We start from the raw sequence: 15,236 nt of genomic DNA, 5'->3' as shown, positions 1-15,236 counted from the left end.
GCGTGTCAAGCTATCAGTCTCCACATCGGTGCGTTTTTTTAGATCTCTCTTGTCGTAAATAATCTTTCGGAACCCTACTCGAAGGGCCCTTTTCGAAACAAGCTTCGTCTCAGCATCTCTGGAATATTTTGAGGTATATAATATCTGTCATTCTTTTTCTTGTTTATGGATTTGGATCGTTTATCTGTTAATTGCAGTTTTCTTTCTTTGAATGTGAAAGGTTTAAGAGATAAGTTGAAAAGAGAAAGAATTTTTACTTGGTTGAAGGATAAGAAAGCAGACGTAGTTTTCTTGCAAGAAACTTTTAGTACAAGGGAAATCGAAGAAGCATGGGGTTCTGAGTGGAATGGAAACATATACTATAGTCATGGTACATGTCATAGTCGGGGGGTTAGTGTACTAATCAACTCCAAGTTAGGTATTCAGATTCTGGACACAAAGACTGACGAAAACGGAAGGTTTATAATTATGGAATGTATATTACAAGATATAAAGTTAGCTTTAGTTAATGTGTACTTCCCTGTTCAAGGTCATAACATGGAGAGAAACACAGTCTTACACAATTTAAATACAGTTTTAAAAGAAAAACATGATCGAGGTGTTCCTCTCATTATGGGAGGAGATTTTAATTTAGTACGGAATATTGACTTAGACTACATGGGAAATAATACAAGACAGTTTCAGTCTTCTTTTCAGAAGAACTTTGATAATTTTGTATGTGATTTAAATTTAGTTGATATTTGGAGGGAAATTAATGGCGTTAAGAGACAGTATACTTTTAGACAAATTAACCCCTTTATGCAAAGCAGGTTAGATTATTGGTTTATTACAGAAAGTTTTAGAGAATTTGTTTTAACATGTGATATAATACCGTCTATAGCACCAGATCACTCGGCGGTTGTATTTCAACTCTTTAATAAACCCTCTCAGTCAATTCAAACATCTAAAGGCACTTATTGGAAATTTAACAATAGTCTGTGTACAGACGGTGATTTTACTCGACAAATGAAAGACGAAATTATCAATTTGAAAGAAACTTTTAAAAAAGAAATCAAAGATAAGATAATTTTTTGGGATTTCTTGAAAATGAAAATCGGCAATTTTTCTCGGAAATATTCAAAGGAAAAGGCTAAGAAACGAAGAGAGAAAATCAAAGATTTAGAAAAAGAAATTGATGGTATTCAAACGAGATTAACTACAAATATGAATAAACAATCAATCGATTTATTAGAGAATAAAAAGACAGAATTAAAGGCATGTTATGATTATGTGAGCGAAGGTCTTAAAATCAGATCGAGAGCTTCTTTTTATGAAAGCGGGGAAAGGGATACCAGGTACTTCACTCAGTTAATGGAATCCAACAAAAAGAAAACAAATATACGTAAATTATCAATAGGAGATAGATTAACTTTTGATCAAAAGGAAATAAAAAATGAAATAAGGAATTTTTATAGCATGTTATATGCAAAGAGAGATGATAAAATCCTTGATGACTTTTTCTCCGATGTAACAAAATTATCAGAAGAATCGATGAAATCATGTGAAGGGAAAATTACGGAAGGTGAATGTTTAGCTGCACCCACAGATAAAAGTGAGTCATGTGACTCATTTATGTATAATATTTGTGAGTCAGGCGAAACTTGACTCACTAACAAAATTAAATGAGTCTTAGTTGACTCATCTGTAATTAACAAGTGAGTCAATAACGAAATGACTCACTTGCAGAATGCTCCGACTGACTCACATAGTTGTAAAAAATGAGTCAAGATCGGCGATTGACTCATTTACAAAAAAAAAATGAGTCAATTAAGAATAAAGCCGTGCGCGCATGCGCTACTTGCACGCTATGACGTCAACCATCGCGCGAACATTCCCGTTTGACGTCGCCATTGCTGAATTGGATCAAGAGAATACTGTGAGTAAAATCGTTTTAATCCTGCAGTTTTGAGAATAATTTTGTTCATTTCACCTGTAGGCCGCTGAGAAATTAATTTGCTGAAGAGAATGAGAGGAAATTTGGTGGACAAGAATAATTGATTCTCAATTTAGGTGATGATTTGTGGAACTTTGAGAGGATTACGTGCGGGATTTCGTGCACCAGACGGATGCGTGTATGTGTGTGTGCTATATGGCTGTACTTGTCATGCTTGTAGGGCTGTAGTGTAGCTCCGCTGCGCGTCTGTTTAATTGAGTGTAGGCCTAGATATGTGTTGTTGTGTGTTCGGACAGGTTGTGTGTCCGGACTTTAGCAAGTCAAAGAAATTTACAGGCGAAGTTTCATCAATTTTTAGTACAAAATGTAGGAAATATTATAGAGAATTACAAAATAGAAGATGATTACAACTATTGAATTCATATTTTTAGGGTAAGCTAATCAAAAGACAAAAAAGAAGGCTTCAAAAATATAAAATGTCCGGACACCTGACCCTACGAAACAGATTACCACATAACAGTTAGGCCTATAATCTGGATCTGGATGTGTACGATGCAGGGCCCTGATGGGCATGAACGCATCGGATGAGCCTGAGATCGGGTGAGCTTGAGGGAGGGCGAAGGGATGATTAGAAGGTCTTTTCGATGGCATTCTTGAATGAGTTTGTCGATGGCGAGTTTATTCAATGTAAATCAGGTGGTTCCATATGATTGATGATGGTACCGGTACTGAGCATGATCGGTTAAGGGTTCACATTAAGGTGAAATTTTTTTTTTTAAGGTACTTTTATCAAATTTGCTTTTAAAATAATCTTTGATATCTCAGGTTTCAAAAAACAAAGTTTCATCAAGATTGATGATTCCGAAAGTACCGGAATAGTCCATTTTATTCATGGGGGTGCTGCTACCTCTCATCACGGACGGACATTTCTACTCAAATTAAATTCACTCTAGTTTTATTGTTTTTAAAGTTACTCTAATTTGGTTTGGATGTTCTTGCACTCTGAACATTACTCTATTATCAGACATAATATAGTAGAAAAAAAATATTGGGAAGTAATTTTTTTTGGTAGGTGTTAACATTTCCATTTTGAAATTTCCGTCCGTGATGGAAAAAAAGATGAAAAGTTTTTTTTATTCTTTATCAGAATAGAAATAAAAAATAAAAAGGTTTAGAGGTATCTCTCTAAACACTGTACATCATTTTATTTGAACATAGCTGAAATCCATACATTTTATCCATATCATAAACTCAATCAAAAATGATCACGGACGGACATTAATTTCATCACGGACGGACAAAGTTAATTCACTCAAATTCATTTCACTCTAGTTTTATTGTTTTCAAAGTTACTCCAATTTTTTTTTAATGGTCTTGCACTCTGAACATTTATCTATCATCAAACATATTAGCAGGAAAAAAATATGGGAAGTAAACTTTCCTTGTAGATGTTAACATTTCCGTCCGTCCGTGATGAAATTAATGTCCGTCCGTGATCATTTTTATTAGGATAATGTCTATGGATTCAGCTTTTTATTCTTTATCAGAATATAAACAGAAATAAAAGTGTGTAGAAGTATTTCACTGGACACTGTACATCATTTTATTTGAACATGTAGCTAAAATCCATACATTTTATGCATATAATAAATCAATCAAAAATGATCACGGATGGACATTAATTTCATCATGGACGGACGAGTGAAATACTTGTGGAAAGATTCATATATGCAAATGAGAAACTTTGCTGAGTAGATTATGAATTTGATTTTAGCTTCTAATTGCAGTGAAAAATGGCTCTGAGAATTATTCAGAACTCAAATGGAATAAACCTACAATTAACTCTTCACAATTTTTTGTGATATCTTTGTTTGGCCGTTATTGGGGCTATATTGTTGTCAGAATTTTTTTTTAAACATTATTGGAATGCAGATAGAGTTGAAAAGCTACATGTACATGTATATGCCAAAAAAGCGGGAAACAAAGTATGGCAAGAACAAGTCCAAAGCTGTAGATTTTACCAATTCAAGCTTGCAGAAAGTGATGGAGAAGAAGTAGAATGCAATGCATAATCTGATAAGCAGAAAAATCAATTTTTCCATGTACAAACCTATGGCTTCACAATGCTTCTAAGAGAACATGACATCACAGTCTTGAGGTTTGTGAAAATTACATGAATACCTTTTTTCGAAGTCCATTTTGGAGCTAATTTTAAGCAAATTGCTATCTGGTAAACTGTGAAAATGCATAAAGCTTGCACTGCAGTGTTTAGAAGTTTTAATAAGCTTTGGATTGGAATATCAAGTTCATTTTTGGATTCGGTCAGGGCCTAAATACATGAGGGCTGTTTATGTTATGGGGTGTCTCCGCTTTGTATGTGCAAAAGATGGATTTAAAGAGAGCCCCTGACAAGTGTTGATCCAACAAACAAGCATAAGGATCAGCAACCTATTGATCTTTTCAATTTAGTTTTTGGACCTTAAAAAAACATCTTTTTGGAAAAAAAATACTTGAATCAACATGATCATTAATCAACTAGCTGTGGATTTTGAACCTACTAGTATTCTACAATTTAAAAAGACAATATTCTTTACATTCGATTTTGACAAGAACTGTGTTTAGAGCAATCGTATGTCTAGATTATACTGTGCGTCTAGCACCCAGGGGGGGCCACTTACATTGACGAGTGGATACCATGCACGACCAAAAAACACGTAAAAAGGATGTCTTTTTAACGATAGGGCACGTTACGTACGTAACGTGATAAGGGTGTCAAAAACACAAAAATATTGAAAACAGGGTATCTACATGTATTTCACTAGGAAATTACGTGTTTACAGTGTAGGGTCGAATTTGCGGGGATGATGAGGTGCAGAAGGTGGGATCGTACTAAACCAAACTACTGTAAAGCCGACGACCGAAGGACCCGGAACAATAAAACATTCCTGTATTTGTTTAGGGGTTAATTTCAGGGAATATTTGCCAAGAGTATCGTTTTGTTTCCAATACTTGTTAAGGGTAGGGTTTCACACGCCAATACTTGTTAAGGGGTGCATTTTCAGAATATGGAAATTACGTGATTAGGGTGCTTTTCGAGACCCCATGGTCGCGCATGGTATCCACTCGTGAATGGAAGTGGCCCCCCGGGGTCTAGCATAGAAATCAAGTTGCTTCATCTTAAATCAAGTTGCAGCAACTTGATTGAAGTTGTAGCAACTTGATTGTGCCACTAATACTGTTTAATATTATTTAAATATGTACAAATCATCAATACAATAGCATTTGTTTACCAAAAAAAGTATTAAGAACTTCTTACAGAGTTCTTCCATTGTATTTTGATAGTGTCCGTCCGTGATGTCCGTCCGTGATGGAAAATATTTGCAATTCTCTCAAAAGTTTGATATTGGTTAAGAATTCAATATGCTGAACATAGAAGCTAACATACCCGAGTGTTAGTTGCATTAACAATTATTGGTCCATGTAAAGCTGTTTAGATAGAAACAATAAAAATGTACAAAAATTCTAAAAACCACATTTCTATCATGTCCGTCCGTGATATGGCACATTTAGTGGATACCTATGTTTGTAGGTAACCATGGCAACAAACTTTTTTCATCATTCAGCATACTTTGTCCTACCCTTCACTATAAAACACAAAGGAACCTTGTTCATCTTATTCCTAATTTGTTACAAGCCTTCAAAACTTTCAAAATCTATCAAATGTCCGTCCGTGATGAACCGATCATGCTCTACTGAGAAGAACAAGTTCCTGTATTTTTCAATTCTTGCTCTTATTGGATGATAGGTCTGGCACTTACTATTATTTGTCACTTGCCTATCGATATAATCTGAGTTCAAAATGACTCTCACATATCGATCCCTATGTTTTTTTTGTCAGGTAGATCAAATCTAGACCACTCATTCTATGAACAAGGTTATGATATAACCTTGTTCTCTGTTAGTGTTACTGCCCCCTGTGTGGTGAAATAAGGTTGGCAATGTTTGGCCTATTTTCTCCTTTTCTTTGGGACTAATGTTTAATTTTTTGACAATGTTAGGTTCCATTACAGCTATTTATCACATACATGTAACTTGTCTCTTAATTAAATTTGATTCTTTAAATTAATTTTTCTTAATTAAAAATAGAGATTGAAAAACTACAATTGTCTTGCCTTTATTTTTCCACTAATAGAGGGCGTACACAAAAATATGCCCAAAATTTAAGTTTTCAAGTGCTCTGGTGAATACGAAAATTACCCCAAGCTACTAATGAAAAATGAATTGCAACTGTACAGAAATTAGTATTATGGTCACAAAAGTGATATTTTAATGATTTTTTAAATTGTGTGCTGTGTACAGCATTGGCATTCCATATAGTCCTAGATTCCCCACAGGCAGGCATGTAATGAACCCTTGGGTGAGTCTAGACTACATGCATTTCCTTCTCACAGAAAAATGTAGATTTGTACTGTAGGACCTATTCCTGGTCTACTGAGGTGTTTTTAATTTGATAAGTGCCCCTTTCCCAACAATAATTAAGATGAATATTTTTATTAGATAATGTTGAGATGTGAGCCCCCATCTTGAATGGATGTGGTGTTTGTTTTTATTAACTTGGAAATGCAGTCACTATCTGAAGCATATGTCACATTTATCCCATCAAAATAACATTAAGAATATTTCCAATTCATTTTTTTTCTTTTTTGCACATTTTATTTGTTTTTTATAATTTTATTATTATTTTTTTACAGGGCTACTGGAAGAAGTCACTACGCAACAGATTCAGGAATTGCAGGAAATGTCATGAACGTGATAATCCATTAGGACAAATGGAAGCAAAGAAAGGGGACTACACCCAAACCAGACAAAGCTGCAGGCAAACACATGTATGGCATAAAGAAAGTACCTTCCTGCATCCCCAGAAAGTGAGGATGAAGAAACGATCAATGCTCACATCAAGATGCTTCAGAATGAATCCAGAAAAACAAGACAGGACAGCTTGATGATAGACAATCTACTAACTTATGCCCATAAGCGCAAGGGTATCATCAACAGCAACTGGACTGAATCCTACTTGAAGGATATGTACCCTTACCTTTTCCATGAAGATGAGGTAAGTTCAAATCAGCGTTAATACAGATCAAGAAACTTCAAGAATCTATCATTAGATTTACGTGTAACAAGGGTCTATTCTTGCAATAAGCAAGTCCATGCTTAACCCTAAACAGGCCGGGGGGTTGAATCAACCCCGCCCCCCCCCCCCTCCCCGCTCCCGGCCACAGAACAGCCAAAAAAAAACCGGCCTAGTTAGGGTTAACTAGAATTGGAGCTATAAGTTTTATAGAAATGGGTATGTTCACATTTCTAGGATCATGCAATCACATTCTGTATTTTAACCTAGTTTATTAGTATCCATCTTTGAAATAATCAATAAATTGTGTGAAAACATAATATTTAGAAAGTTTGAAATTTTAATCTTTATCTGATCTCAATCATATCATGTCTGTTGATCGAGAAGAATCTAAAGGTCCTACCATTTCACACTCAATGCAGTAAGTAGCGTGTACAGGCTTAAAATTATGATAGTTAAAGGAGATCAAAATTTGCAAAGTACTAAAATTTACAAGAGCAAAATATTTACTCTTCGTTCTTAATTAATAGAATTTTTGTTCTTGCTGACAAGTAAGGGACAATTTCACTGAGCATCTCATGCAAAAACTTATCTTTGTGAATGGGTTAAGTGATAGGCCCATTTCAAGAACTGTATGTAATTGTTCACCAATAAATTTCCATATGAATTCAATACATTGATTATTGTATATATAGAATGAAAGTGATTCCAACTCGTGGAGACAAAGAAAGACTGGAGTCAGTTGGGTCATTTTATCAAGAGTGTAGAGATTTGCACATAGTCTTCAAAATTATTCTTGATTGAGCCATTTTTTACACACCTATTCTTTTTCTTTTTTTTTCACGCAGAGAAACATAAGACTGCCCTGTTTAAATTCCCTCTTTATTCTTTTCATTTGATGTTGAAAGAGTTTGAGAGACTGTCAGAGGACCCAACTAAGCAGAAGTTGGAAGCAGGACATTTGAATATGCTGATCCATTACTAGAGATATGCAAGACTCCCAAGCAAGGTTTGGAGCTCAAAAACCTGATCTTGGCTGCAGCAGCAGAAAATGAAGACACCAGGAAAAGTATGTTATTGAGATGTTTGATAAGGAGTGGGTTTGCAATAATTTTATTCTTGGGAGGAAAACTTTGAAAATGGTTAAAGAGTTACTGTACTTGCCCCCCCCCCCCCCCCCCCCCCCCCGCCGAGTTTTACCAGCCCCAAATCCATATGCCCCATTTTAATTTCAAGAGAGAGAAAGACAATAATTACATGGCTCCAAAGTGTACTCTTCTATTTATACCTGATGTGCAATTCAAATGGTTAAAGAAGGATGACCCAGGCCAGTTGGTCAAAATGTATATTGTATACTGTATATTTTTAATATTTCTGAATGGACAACCACAAAAATACTGATATTCTGGAGTTCGATTTACATTGCTTGAGTTTAGTCTTCATTTTTTTTTTCTTTGCAGTGATCAAATCATGTGGAGCACTTCTGTTGATTCCTACTATTTTTGGAGAGAAGGCATTGCTTTGTCAGCATAGCCAGGTAAGTTTGATGCTTAAAATTCATTTAAGGTTTATACAAATATCAGCAGAATTTTGAGTGAGTGAGTGAAGCTGTCGCAGGCATGTCCATTTAGATAGCTCAACTGACAGGCCATATGAGACCTGGCACCACAAAACTCTTAAAAAGTCAGAAGAAATAGATATTGGATTTAATCTCTCTTTTAACACAGGAAATTCTAATAAGTTTTGAAATGATGTATTACTCACTATCACAGTGAGATCCTAACCTTCGAAAGATTAAGAAAAGAACATTGCCTACCATAGAATTCTACTTATGAGAATAAGGGATTAGATTTTGCCCATTTGATTAAGTATTTTGATTGCTAACTTTTGTTTAGCATCAATGTAAAGAAGATTACACATCAGTATAATTTTCGTGATAATTGATTTATTGAATCTCAAATTATCTCCAGAGTTGATTCATAAATTGAGAACATCCTCCTGAAGCCTATAAACCAATATCACACCAGGGTTTAATTCATAGGGGTTTAAAGTGAAGAGTAGGTCCTATATCTTAATTTTCACCCCCCCCCAAAAAAAAAAAAAATAAATAAAATATTAATTCATTGCTAATATTATTCTAATTGAAAGTTGCAATAATAGTACTTCAGATTTAAAAGGCACTTAGAAATTTTTGAAGTGGCTTAAGAAAAGTATAGGTGAATTCGACTTCACCTCACTGTAACTTGTGGCGGCCATAACTGGGGGGCTTCCAAAAAACAAAAGCACTTTCAATGGAGTATGTCATGAGCCAGGTGTGTTGCCATGTCAGTGTTTTTGTTGGGGTGGACTTGTCCTTTAATGAACTTTGACCATCAAAGTCAGCACTGCTGCTATATTGAACTGAGTAATGCAGGCGAGACTGCCAGAGGCGTTCCACTTGTATATAAATGATTTGATGGCTATACAAACTGTTCAACTTGATGTTTTGGTGTTTCCAAGAAAGTAGTACATTTCTCAACTCTGAGTCCAATTTATTATTCATTTCCATCCATGTAATTTGATAGAGCTTGGATGATAATTCATAGTGAACACTTACTCAACCATGGCTAAGAAATTCTTTATTACAGTTACAATTTTGTAAGTCTTGCGGTTCTTTAGGCTACAATTTGTAAAGTATCAAAGTAAATACTATGGTGTTTCATTTAATATCATACTAGTACATCTTGGACTACAGTACAGTTAGCAGTATATGTATTAGCATAACCTTGAAATTATCATTTTCACTAGGATCAACCAATTTGCCTTGTGTACATTACCAGAAATAAACTAATCAGCATTTCTCACTTATGTTTCCCTTTTTTAGGATAAAAAACGGACCAATCGCCAAAATCATCTACAAAAGTAAGCCCGACAGTGCAGGTCTGACTCTGAGCAGTGATCATGAAAAATTCACGGAAATTCTGCAATCATCCTATATTACAGCAGAGAATGAAGTCATCTGCGAGAAAACCACCTACCTCATGTCAGCAGTCTCTCTGCTTATGTCGGCCCATTATGTATTCAACTGATCATACACCCCCAAGATGGGTAACACCCTCACATTCATTCAGAAGATTCTGATGAACATAGATTCCACATCTCAACCCTCATCCAAGGTCGTAAGAAGCCTGTATGACTTAAATGCTGTCCGAAATGCTGATGCCAGTAGTTCTTCAGTTTAATAGAAATTAATTACTTGGGTGATGCTACTGCAACACAGCTGATCACACTTTCTCTACGTGCAATCACCTTAGGTGTTGTATCTGTCTTTTATGTGCAAAATAGATTGAAATAGATACGACAGGTTGACCGTGAATTTAGACATCAAGTATGTGCATTATTTCGCTTTGCTTCAGTACAATTTCAGTGGCCCTTGAATTGGAAATCTTTTCATATCCCAAGAATTACGTATAAATGCTTAATGAAATTTTTGTCACAGATAAAATAGGATTTTGCACACACAAAAAAGAAAAGATATTTGGACCCAAAATTTTTACAGATCAGATGGTCAACAATTTTTTTTTTGGGGGGGGAATTGAAGACTAAGCTATTAATATTCTACTTTTTTATTTTTGTACACATTTTGTTACTGTACATGTAAATAAGTTTAACACCACAAATTTGAAGAATTACAACATTTTAAAGGTTCTCTATGGAATTTTAGTTAGTTTGTAAGTTTCAAGCAACTTAGTATTTAATTCCAAGAATTATACAAAGGCACTTTTCAAGATTATGGCTTCCAACATCAGTACATGATGGAAACAATTCTCAATGTTTACATTTATTGAGATGGTAAGCACATGCAACTGATTTGAAACTAATTTTATAAATTTGACAAAGCACTGCCATTAGTTTTAAGCCAATCTGCACATTTCCAAGCATGTCAAAGGTATTGCTTAATAGCCCAATCACCACAATTATCATTGCCTTTAAAAAAAAAATTGCACAAATATATTTAAATAGAAAAGGTCAGTATCTGCTTGAAGATACAGCTGCTATAGGAGGCAGATTTTGCGGAAAATACCAGGGCTTCACAGTGAGAGAAATGGTATTAAGAATGGGGGATTCTGCGAAGTGCTTTAAAAATTAATTGAAAATCCAAATTGCACATTTTGAAATTGTCTTGTACTATTAGTAGTAAAATATTTTTGTGGGTTTTCCTACAGCAAAAATTGACATTTGGGGAATTCCCGTGTCATGCATGGGGATTCTTAAATTTAAATTGTGTTTGTACGTATGCTTAAGTTTGAAAAATTGACGTTTTGTGACAGCTTTATCTTTGTTTAGTCGGTTAAACCATGTTGCCAATCAGTTATAAAATCTATGACTCTCTCTCTTGATAGTTTTATTTTTTATTTGATGAGAGGTAGCAGTGCACTTATTTACATGTTTGGTGACTGGATTCTATGCTTGAGAATAGATTTTATTATAGAAAGAAATGCACAGCAACCATAATTATTTTTCAAGTAAACTCTTAAACATTTATCCCATGAAACACATTTCTGTCTGTTGTGGTTACATCACGGATGCATAATGGTCACTTTTGTTTTGGTAATATTGATGGTGACTCTGGAGATTTATTGTTGAGAGGAAATAAATCAGATGGCATGTACAATGCATTTATACATTCTAGTTCGTTTGCTTTAACTGATTGTGATGTGTCTGTTAAGTTAGCATTAGGCTATTGATCTGTTGGTTGTAGGTCCATCATAATCGGCACATCTAAAGCATGCAATGAGACTTCCTGATCCATTCAATTTTGCTGATGATCATGTTTACTTGGAAAATGTTATTAATCATTTTTGGAAAAGCCCCTATGATGACAACAGACCATTTATTTTATTTGGCATCATTTTACACCCTTTTCTTTTGGTGTAATTATCACATATGTATTTGACTCATTTTCAGTTAAGTCGCCTTGACTCACTTCTTCATACATGAAGTGAGTCAAGAGGCTTGATCTACGAACAGAAGTAATGACTCATTTAAGTAAAACCATCTGAGTCATGTGACTCACCTAGGCAAAAAGTGAGTCACCCTGACTCATCATTGATGAGTCACTGGTTTGTCCGTATAACGACACACTAGAAGGATCACATGAGTCACCGTGACTCATTCCAAACGAGTCTGAGTCTTACTGACTCACTTCAAACGAGTCAATGTGACTCATTTAAAGTGAGTCTTGCGATTATATGAGTCACCACGACTCATTAAAAATGAGTCTGCGTCTTAATGACTCACTTTAAATGAGTCAGGTGACTCATTTGAAGTGAGTCTTTAGATTATGTGAGTCACCATGACTCATTACAAATGAGTCTGCAAGGCAAAGATGAGTCACTATGATGCATTAAAAATGAGTCTTCTATGATCAGACTCATCTTTAATGAGTCATGGTGACTCACATATTCGTAAAAGTGTTTCGCTATACGGACAAACTGGTGACTCGCCAAAGTGAGTCAAGGTGACTCACTTTTTTTTGTGGGTGTGCTTTAAAAGGGATGAAGTTAAATAAATCACCGGGTAATGACGGGCTTAGCGTAGAATTTTATTTAGTGTTTTGGCCGCTAATTGGGGATGTTTTAGTTGATGCTTTAAATAATGCTTTTATGAGAGGAGAACTTTCGCCATCACAAAGACAAGCAACTATTACCTTAATTCATAAAGAAGGAAAGGATCCATTACATATTAAAAATTATCGGCCCATCTCACTGTTAAATGTAGACTACAAAATTTTGGCGAAGGTACTATCAATAAGAATAAAGGAGGTGTTGCATGAAATAATCAATGTCGACCAAGTAGGATATTTAAAAGGAAGGAATATTGGGGAAGCTATAAGACTTATAGATGACATGATTTTTCATTCAGTAAAAAATGATATATCGGCATATCTATTGGCCATTGATTTTGAAAAGGCATTTGATTCGGTTTCACATTGTTTTTTGTTTAAAGTCTTGCAAACGTTTGGTTTTGGACCCTCATTTTGTAAATGGACAAGTACTTTGTATAAAAAAGCTGAAAGTTGTGTTTTCAATGGCAGTATTTCAACAGGTTACTTTGATATAGGGAGAGGGGTAAGACAAGGAGATCCGTTATCCCCCTATCTCTTTATTTTATGTATTGAAATTTTGGCTAACAGAATAAGACTTGATCCAGAAATTCACGGAATCAAGTTTGGAAATACAGAAGTTAAGCAAATTTTATACGCAGATGATATGACAATTTTTGTAAAAGATACTCGGTCCATTGAAAAGTTAGATATGCTGTTCGAATGTTTTGCCGAAACGTCAGGTTTGAGGATGAATAAAGATAAAACCTTTATTATGTTACTGGGACACCATGAACAAATAGATCAAATTTTACCTTTTGGTAAAGTGGAGCAGATGGTTAGGATCTTAGGTATATATTTTTCATTAGATAGAGAAAGTCAAGTAAGAATAAATTACAAAGAAATACTTAGTAGAATAAAGAAAATTTTGATGTGGTGGAAGCAAAGGGATTTGACATTAATGGGCAAAATTCAGTTAATTAAAACATTTGTACTATCTAAATTGATATACATTTCTTCTCTTACCATTGTCCCGACATGGGTAATAGAGGATCTTAATACACTGATCTTTGGATTTTTATGGGGTGGTAAAGATAAAATTCAAAGAGACATTGTTTATTTAGATTATGGTCATGCTGGTCTAAAAATGACAAATTTTCAGTTATTCATTAAGACACAAAGAATTATGTGGATTAAAAGACTTATAATGGGAGAGCCAAAAATGAAATGGAAACAATATTTCAGATACTTAGCACACGATATGGGAGGATTGCTAATTTTTTTTAGTAACCTCACAATGAATTTGATAGGATTTGAACTGCCAGAATTTTATACAGAAATGTTAGATGTATGGTTCAATAAGAAATTGTTTTTACTTAAAGAAGAGAAGAATAAAAGAAATGAGATCATTTTCAATAATAGGTTCATCCGTTTGAAAGGACAAACATATTATAATGAAAAGCTGTTTTTAAAGAAAATTTATAAACTCCATCATATTGTAGATAAAGATGGGAAGATTAAGTCTATTTCGACCTTTCAAAAAATGGGTTTGGATCGTTTTGAAATAGAAAAGATACTCGAAATTTTTAATAACATTCCATACTTTTGGAAGGACTCGCTGAAAAAAGGGGTCAAAGTTCTATAGATAGTGAGTTAATTTTGGATTTTCAATTAAAAGGCAGGACTTTTGACTTGCAAGACATCACATCAAAAAGAATATATGATATTCTTGTAAGTATGAAATCGGATATACCCCAAGCATTTAAAAAACTTGAGGAAAAATATAATTTAACAAACAAGGATATATCTGATATTTTTCTAAGACCACGAAAATCGACTCTGAACAGCAGACTCAGAGAATTTCAATTTAAAATATTACACAATATACTATACACAAAAAAATATTTATATTTATTTAAAATGACAACAGATGATTTATGTTCATTCTGCAGTAAAGAAGAAGAAACATATGATCATATATTCTTTTCATGTGATAAAATAAAAACTATATGGATAGAATGTGGGAACATGCTTCAACTCCCTATCATTACAAATATAGATAAAAAAGGTGTACACGTAGGCGTGGAAGGGTCAACTAAAGGAGAGGCTCAATTATTAAATCACATAATAATCCTCATAAAGTATATGATTTTAAAAAATAGTAGAAACACAAAAGATCCACCGACCCTTAACCATATCAAGGAAAAAATACAAGAAGATAGACTTGAAGAAAGAAAACTAGCTGAACAGAGAGGTCTATTAACAAATCATTTCAGAAAATGGGACAAGTTTATTTTCTAGGGATGCTGAGGCTAAGAAAGTTCAACCATACAGTTAGACTGAAATGGAGGGTAGGGTTGAGGGGAGGGAAGCAGGTCGCGCTTCCTGGGCTTGGATGGGATGTGGGGGGAGGGGCAGTTGGGATAGGAGGGCTTTACTTTGTTTTACTCATTCAGTTCAATTGCGTCACTATGAATTATTTTGTTATAACTATTTTGTTCCTGATGACGCGAATGTTATATTCTGTATTTTTTTTGTACAATTCTTTTTTGTATTATGAATAATTATTTATTTGACTTTGTGAACAA

The 15,236-nt window shown here is 34.4% G+C and overlaps 1 long non-coding RNA gene across 1 annotated transcript; it reads left to right on the top strand.

Annotated features, from left to right (window-relative positions):
• Window positions 1-1,817: 1,817 nt before the first annotated feature.
• LOC121426161 lies at window positions 1,818-10,557 on the top strand. Its single transcript, XR_005971568.1, has 5 exons — window positions 1,818-1,915; window positions 6,685-7,046; window positions 7,973-8,133; window positions 8,525-8,601; window positions 9,928-10,557. It is a non-coding gene; the product is annotated as an uncharacterized LOC121426161 (long non-coding RNA).
• Window positions 10,558-15,236: the final 4,679 nt, after the last annotated feature.

Source organism: Lytechinus variegatus, chromosome 1, assembly GCF_018143015.1.
Source record: "Lytechinus variegatus isolate NC3 chromosome 1, Lvar_3.0, whole genome shotgun sequence".
Classification (NCBI taxonomy): domain Eukaryota; kingdom Metazoa; phylum Echinodermata; class Echinoidea; order Temnopleuroida; family Toxopneustidae; genus Lytechinus; species Lytechinus variegatus.
The sequence above is the reverse complement of the archived record's forward strand: the minus strand, read 5'-3'. Positions and strand labels throughout refer to the sequence as shown.